This window comes from Amphibalanus amphitrite, unplaced genomic scaffold, assembly GCF_019059575.1.
Source record: "Amphibalanus amphitrite isolate SeventyFive unplaced genomic scaffold, NRLGWU_Aamphi_draft 000378F_arrow, whole genome shotgun sequence".
Lineage (NCBI taxonomy): Eukaryota > Metazoa > Arthropoda > Thecostraca > Balanomorpha > Balanidae > Amphibalanus > Amphibalanus amphitrite.
This window is the reverse complement of record NW_024881872.1, coordinates 412,501-420,398: the sequence shown is the minus strand read 5'-3', so window position 1 is coordinate 420,398 and position 7,898 is coordinate 412,501. Positions and strand designations below refer to the sequence as shown.

Genomic DNA, 7,898 nt, shown 5'->3' with positions numbered 1-7,898 from the left:
GGCCCTATGACGCTGAGGGCCCTTTGAGGTTATCTGAGGGCTCTTCGAGGCAATCTGAGGGCCCTTCGAGGCCATCTGAGAGCCTTTTGAGACCATCTGAGGGCCCTTTAAGGCCATTTGAGGTCCCTTTGTACACGGTCTTCGGTGTTCTAAGGATTAGTTAGAGGCCCATTTGAGGCGGCCTTCGGCCGCCTCAAATGGGCCCCTATTCCTTCGAGCTGGGCCCCCCAACTCGAATGGGGGGGGCACGGGCCCGTGTGCCCCCCCCCCCCTTGTGTGCGCCCTTGAACAGAGCTCCCTTGCCCGGGCTCTTCAAAAGACTCAGTTCGGATCCCCGTGCCTAGATGGCGCGCGCGACTCGTTGTCACAGCTGATTCATGGCCGCTCGCGTTCAGCCGACTGCGGGCAATAGTTGGCCGCCGGGTCGCCGAGGGCGGGTGTGTTGCAGTTGGAAATTGAGAGTGGGAGTTGTGGTGCGGTGGAGAAACTGTTCGACACGGGTTCTGTTCTGTCTAGGGATCTAAACAGTGACTTTACCAAAGTCTTCTGGAAGCCTATAGCCTCGCCGCCGTTTTCCTGACCCCGTTCGCTGCGGTCCAGACGCGCGTGCAAGTGCAGGACATCGGACAAATTTGACAGGTGGCAAACCAGGTAAGGATTGCGTTTAATTGATATCAACTAGATTGGTTCATGATTGATCAATTTTATTGCATTGAATATTGATTGATCTTTTTCTCTGATCCACAACAGAGTTCAAGGCTTCCAAGACAGTCACAGACAGACAAGACAGTTATCCAGAGCCTATTTTAAGGGAATTTGACTGGGGGGGCATTGGGCAACCTGGAAAATTGTCTTTAATAATCCATTAACCCTCGCCCGTATTGGTGTTTCCAGTAGCGAGCGTATAGGGGGGGGGGGGGGGTCCGTTGGACCCTCCCCCTTGCCGTTTCGCCCCTGATCGAGCTAGAGCTTCGCGGAAAAAACGACCGTGTTGCCCATGATAAAAGGAAGCCGATTATACCCAATTTTAAGGTCCTAGGTCATCGGTTGACCTTCCAGGTCAGGTCATTGACCCAAAAGTCGGGAAAATCGGGACCTGTTAGAGCGTCGTAAAGAGTGGCTGCTATGGTTTTTCGGGGTGCTGATCACGAATATCATGTTAGTTATGATCATAGATGATGTCTTCATGCATTTAGGCCAGGTCAGGTCAGGTCAGGTCAACCAGTAAGGGTTTTGCCGGGTATTCGTAGTAGGTGGCAACCGCCTCTGACAGCTTCGTAACATGTTACGAAGGCACCAAAACTACTTCGTAAATGGTCAAATGGTTGCTTAATTCGAATTCAGCTCCAAAAACTAGCCTAGAAAGTAGAAACATATAAAACTCGAAAATGTGAACCGAGGTCATCAAAGGTAAATGATCTGACCTGACCTTCCGGTGATCTTGACACCCACCCTAATGCATGGGAGCTACATCATATCCCATGTTTGAACGTTTGAAACCACGAAAAGACTGCAAACGCGCGGCTAATGCGAGGCGACATACGCCGAATCGCGACCTCGGCCAAACATGGTGCCATGGTGCTAGGCCGCCGGTGCATCTGAAAGAACTGTGGTGCCCCTGACAAGCCTGAAGTTCCAACGACAGGCCCGTGGTGCCCCTGACAGGCCCATGATGCCTTTGCGAGGCCGGTGGTGTCCACGTGAGGCCGGTGGTGCCCCTGGGCCCTGACAGGACTGTGGTGCTCCTGACAAGCCTGGAGTGTCCCCGACAGGCACGTGGTGCCACTAACAGGCCCAAGGTGTCCCAGTCCCTGCGAGGCCGGTGGTGTCCCTGCCAGGCATGTGGTGTCCATACTAGGCCTCTGGTGCCCCTGACAGGTCCGTGGCGCCCTTGCTAGGCCTATGGTGCCTCTGGCAGGCCTATGGTGCCCCTGGCGGGCCTGTGGTGGTACCCCTGACAGGCCCAAGGTGGTGCCCCTGCGAGGCCGGTGGGGCCCCTGGCAGGTCTGTGGTGCCCCTGGCAGACCTATGGTGCTCTTGCTAGGTTGATGGTGCTCCCAACAGGCCTGTGGTGCCCCTGACAGGCCGGTGGTGCCCCTGGCAGGCCTGTGGTGTCCCCGGGCCCCAATAGGGTGGGGGATCATGACCCATATGACCCACCCTTAGATACACCACTGGTCATTACTTACAGACTGACTCATTTGACATCCATTGCAAAACAAGTCACAGTAGTTACGTAGTATGTTTGTCACCCTGTTCCTTTATGCCCATTTTTATAGTGGGCAAATCTCGACGACTAGGGGGGCAATTCTGTTGAGTGCGGGGGCATTTGCCCCCCCAGTTAACATGTTAAAATAGGCCCTGCAGTTATCGGTGGGCAGCGGCTATTGCATGCCTTTTTATTTACTGTGTTTTGCAACGTTTCTGGATTATGACCCGTGGTTGAAGTTTTCGATGATTGAAGGGTGCTAGTGAAATGGAGGAATGGGTCAATCGAGCCCCCCAATTTTATTCAGCTTGAGCTCGTCGACTCGCGGCCTGGCGGCCAGCTTGAGCTGTGAGAGGTGGCCGAGGTGCTGGTGCCCTCGCTGAAAAATGCTGCTGAACGGCTCCTGTCTGTCATCGACATGTGTGAATTCCTGCTGGTTTCTGGCGGGTTCTGCAGGGAACCAGCTAGCCCCCCTCAACACCAACCGATCTAGCCCCCCTCCCCACCCCACCCCTTGCCCTCCTGCAGCGTGCACTTCTCGCCGCTCCGGGTCCGTCTGTCGCTTTGAGCTCGTCACTCGTGACTTTTGAGGCGGATCCGTCATACTTGGTCGTCATACACCGGTGCTTGACATTTTAGCTTTGTTGGTACTTTAATGTCAACGGACTCATTCTCATAACATTCCAATTCGCAGTATTCCAGTGGGACCAGTGGTTAGTCTCGAAACAAGACCAGTAAAACACAGGTGACTTTGAGAAACGGGTTTAATCCATGCATGTATCTAGCCGTTAAAGGAAATAGTTCACTTTCACGAAATTATTTTCTTTGCAATGGATTTGTGATTTTTATGTTCAAAATGATCAGCAAAGAAAATAAAACCTTTTTACAACAAAAGATTATTTTCTATATTTTTGATATAGGAAGAACTTTTCAGTTTCTGTAAGGCACACGCGATCCAGTATGAAAAGAGCATGGGTCCCGAAAATTCTTCAGAAACTGAAAATTATCGCGGCCACCGGCATTTGGGCGATCTGCTCGTGCTTTTGTTACTGGAGCGCCTCACTGGAGCGAATTTCTCTAGAGTTCTCGTAGATAATTACTCTAGTTTCTGAAGAATTTTCGGGACCCATGCTCGTTTCATACTGGATGCGAGCAAGGCACACATCCTCAACGCAAGACACATTTTTCGGGACGAGAAATAGAATATCTTTGCCTAGGGTGATCGTTGGGCTGTAAAAGCTCCTGATTTATGCTCATCTCAGCCCAAGCTACGGAACTGCTATTCCAGTTCAAAACCCATGTTAAAATGTGAACTATTTCCTTTAAGTTATGTCAGGCATTGTTCCTGCTCTGCAGTGGCCCAGCCGTGGAAAACCGGAAATACGATGGAAAGGCCCCATTGGAACGTACTACTAACCAATACCAGTAACCACTGTCTCTTCGCCGTGACTCTTGACTGTGTGGCCATCCTGATTGTCCATGCTGTCGCTTCCGCCGCTGGGGCTGTCTGGCGTATCACCCTCTGAAAACTCGTGACACGCCGGATAGAAGCTAACACGTTTACCAGGCGGTGTCGGCTTGGAGACATCACAGCCGCTGCCAGCCACACTCGATCGCCCCGGTTCTGGGACAACACAGATTGTATTGATCAGTTGCTGGACGCACATTATAGTGTTGAATTGCGTATGGGTTATGGCGGAGGTACAAAGTCGAAGGTCTGGTAGGAATTTATTTCTTATCCTGCTCGCTGGGTCTTGCAAAGAGTCGGTTATATAATGGACCGGGAGTTGGGTTAGGAGTAGAGTTGCAAAGTTTTCCCAAAAGGCTGCTACCGGCACCGCCCCGCCCCACAAAAATTTTCTGGGATACCGGCATGCTACCACGCCCCAAGCAAAAAAAACCGCCAAATTACCGGCATACTAAAAAACCTGCATTCTGATTCTAGCTTACCCCTGCAAGAGATGCCACATTTTGGCAGTTTCAGTACCCCTCCCACCCAACAGCCATCCATTGTCCAACCACAAATACCAGCAGGCTGATTTTGGCTGAGTTGGCCCCACAAATACCCACAACTTTGAAACTCAATTCCAGTCTATAGCTGTTAAAATATCACCTGTAAACAAAGAAGTATTGCCTACAAAAAAAAAAAAACTATTACATTCATCAAAAAGGTGAGGACAAAAAGGACTTGAATTACTGAAATGTGTTTTTGAAGACTGGACAGTGAGCAGTAATCACATTTACATTTCACAATTGTTCTACTCTTCCATATTCTCCTAAAATGTTGCAGGCACCAGCCAAATGTTTAAAATATAGATGGTCAAAACATAGATTAACAAGTACAGATTAGGCCATCTTCCTAACTCAGGAAGCGAGATCAACATCTACTTTTTCCTATCCACTATGGCTTGCTGGTTCGTGAATAAGATACGAATCATGTAAAAAATGTGTTAATAACTCACTGGTCCTGAGAATAGGCACCAAATAATATGTATAAAAACGATGTCTTCCATCCTCTCCAGTCTCCAACCTCAAGCGGGAACAAACACAAAGTTATCGATTTCGAAACAGATGCGCCATAATAGAGGCTTTTAACCAGCTGATTAAAACGCTGCAAAAAAAAAATGTTTAACGACTGCAAGCCACTGTTTCGTGAATGATTATATTGATAAAAATTACCCAACACAATATTAAATTATAATGAAATCAACATTGTAGTGTAATTCACTGCAAAGAAATTCATCTCTCTTCAGTTATTCAACCAAAAGGGTATATGAATAAATATTACGTCATCAGATTACATCCATTCATTAGGGGAGAGAGAATCTAAAAAGTAAATCCTTGGTTGTCTAATTATTTGCGCCACTTTTTGTCAATTTTGCCTGCATGATGTGTTTTCTTGTAAAGATAAGACAAAATGCCAGTTTAAATCCATTTTCATTTAATAATGGGACCAAAGTCAGACTCAGGGCTACCTAACACCTGCCTTTTCAGCTGGATTTTCAGTGTCAAATTCTTTGTAGAGTTTCTCAGACCACATCTCATGATCTCAGGACTCAAGGCCAGTTTCCAAACATTGTGTTTTTTGGTGTTTTGATTCTGCCTTTTCCCCTAGGGAATGTTGTCATGAACATTGATTTATTTTATTGTGCTATACGTATTACCTACCATTAGACTTACTAGTTTATCGTGCTTTTGCAACATGAATGAGTATTCTTCCTTTTATAGACCACAGTAGATTCTTAACAATTCTAATTATAACCAAGCCTGTGAATTGTGTGAAATGCTGAGGTCCATGTGTTACCCCTACACTTAGCAATGGAACTTCTACCACAAAATGTATCTTGTAGTGGCTAATATTGCTGTTACTACAATTTGAGAGCCTCTTAGTGTCCAAAGTTTGAATCATTTGCTGATAATTTTTTTTGCACAAAATCAAAAATACCGGCATGCTACCGGCAAGACATGCCAGTTACCACGAATAAACCTGCGGTAGTGAAAAATTACCGGCATGCCGGTAGTGCGGTAGTGAAATTTTGCAACTCTAGTTAGGAGAAGGGATTTATTTCTTTTTGGATTGACGGCCTGCTTCGCCTCTATTTCAAAAACGTAAATTCGTGTTTCTGGTTATGTAATCCCCACAAAATGACCGCACGACGTCACCATGTCGGGTCACTTGCCTCGTGACCCGACCGTTTTCCGACTCGACCGGCGGCCCTGCCAAATTCTGCATTGATCGCTCTGTCCTACCTTGGAAGGAGGTCAGCCCCTTCCCCGAGGAGAGCGGGGGGGGGGGGGTAGAGGACTGGGGGGGGGGGGGGTGCGTGCCGGCTGCCACCCCGTGTCGTGCGACATATATGACGTCACCGCTGACTGCTGAGGGTCAATTCGACGAGCCAGTGCTGGTGAGAGCTTACCGTTACCTCAAACTGCACTTGGGGGGGGGGGGGGGCATAACCCTCTCCCCAAAGGGGGGCGCTACACGGCTGCCATGTGCTGGGTAGCATGTCGCTACCTGACACCGTTCAGTTTGATTGATGTCCTGGATCGCTGTGAGACGCGTTCACCTACTTAGGCGAATTGAACGTCCTGCCGCGTGGGCTGCAAAGTGGGGCGGCCTGCGTCACGAGCCCGCTGGAATTTTGGTGGACACTAAATGTCGCCATTTAGAGGGTTATTTTTAAGACCGATGAGGCAGTCTGGATGTTGGGTTTCTCTGAAATGTTTGTGCCTTGGCGCAATTTAGGTGGTTATGAGTTTCGTATGAGACTTCTGTCATGTTTCCGACACCATCCCCCTGATACAGACCACTTTCTTGCCTGAGTGACGAGCTCTGAAATGGTGCTGGGGCTTTCATGGCTCTTTATGCCGGTGAGTTCTGATTTCTGAACACGCGACTCATCGGCCAGTGGAGTGAAGGGGAGGGTGCGCTTCGACACGCTGCCGGCGCGTGACCCAGCGCTCATCCAGGCATTGAGGTCACGAGCGACGATCCGTGCCTGGTGCAACACCGGCCAACGAGCCGCCCAAATGACCCCGGTAATGACCCTGCCCGAGCGCCGTCCGTCCCCCCTTCCGCGCCGGGTCGGCGGGGCGGCGGCGACGGCCGGGTGTCGGTGACGACTCGGCCCGACTGTGTAACGACGCGGTCCGCTGGCACAACGTCGCTCAGAAGTCGCCGTGATTGATGACTTCTGGCGAGTCTTGACGTTATATTTGTAATTTCATACCGTCGCCGCCCGTCGGTCGGAGCTCATATCCGCGGCGGCGGCGTCCGCTGGCGGTTCTGGCCGGTGACCCTGAGAGTAGTCGGACCGTGACGTGCCCCCCTGTCACTGTGCCGGGTCAGAGACCGCTCTGCGCTGCACGGTCTGTTGATGGGAGTACGCTAGTATCTGTCTGGGGTGGTGCGGCAGTCCCCGGGTCGTGCTGGCAGCGCGGCCCGCAAATATGAGGCCTGCTCGGCCGCAGCTGGGGTAAACTAGGGGTGGATCGAGCCTTAGTCCTGCTGATTTTAGTCTTACCAGAAGCGTTTGTGTATTTTATTAATCAGTTCTTTGCGACTGTCTTTGAATTATTGAATTTTAGGACGGTGACCTTGATGTGTGGCTTGTCGGTCATGTTTATCATCATCGAATGTGATCTGTTTTACTTAGTCTTGCTCAGGGATTTTAAATGTTTAAAATTGTATTCTATTGCATAATATTACATGTTACAGGACTCCAGAACCTGGTGATAAAATCAGTTTGAACTGCAGAAGCGGAAGGATAGGCGTGCGTAGAGTTTCTTCACTCGACACAAAATATTAACTGAGTTGTGATGCCGCGCGTAGCCCCCCCCCCCCATAATTTTCTCCCCCTCCATCAGGCACATCTGAAGTAAACGTGCTTGGTGCCAGTGTGGGAATCAGATGGCGAACACATGTGGCTACAGCGACGCTCCATGCGCTCCTTGCTCACGCTGTAGCCCGCTGTATGCTAAACAGACGCTATCGATACAATGGGCGCTGCTCTCTACATGCGGAATCATCGCTGAACAATCGCCCATCTATAAATCCATCTCCAGCTCTCCAGCTCTCCGCTGTGGGCTGTAGACCCTGATAAGGACTCCGAGCCCCACGAGCAGCCATTTGTTGGACCCAGACAGCGAAGGGGACCGGTGCACCGCCGTGCCGGCTCGGCGCTATTTA

The 7,898-nt window shown here is 50.0% G+C and overlaps 1 protein-coding gene across 1 annotated transcript in view; it reads left to right on the top strand.

Annotated features, from left to right (window-relative positions):
* Window positions 1-414: 414 nt before the first annotated feature.
* Window positions 415-7,898, top strand: part of LOC122389981 (ecdysone receptor-like) — a 59,656-nt gene continuing 52,172 nt past the window's right edge. Inside the window, exon 1 of the mRNA XM_043382538.1 lies at window positions 415-651. The gene's annotated coding sequence lies outside the window, so the exon portion shown is untranslated. The remainder of the gene's footprint in view (window positions 652-7,898) is intronic.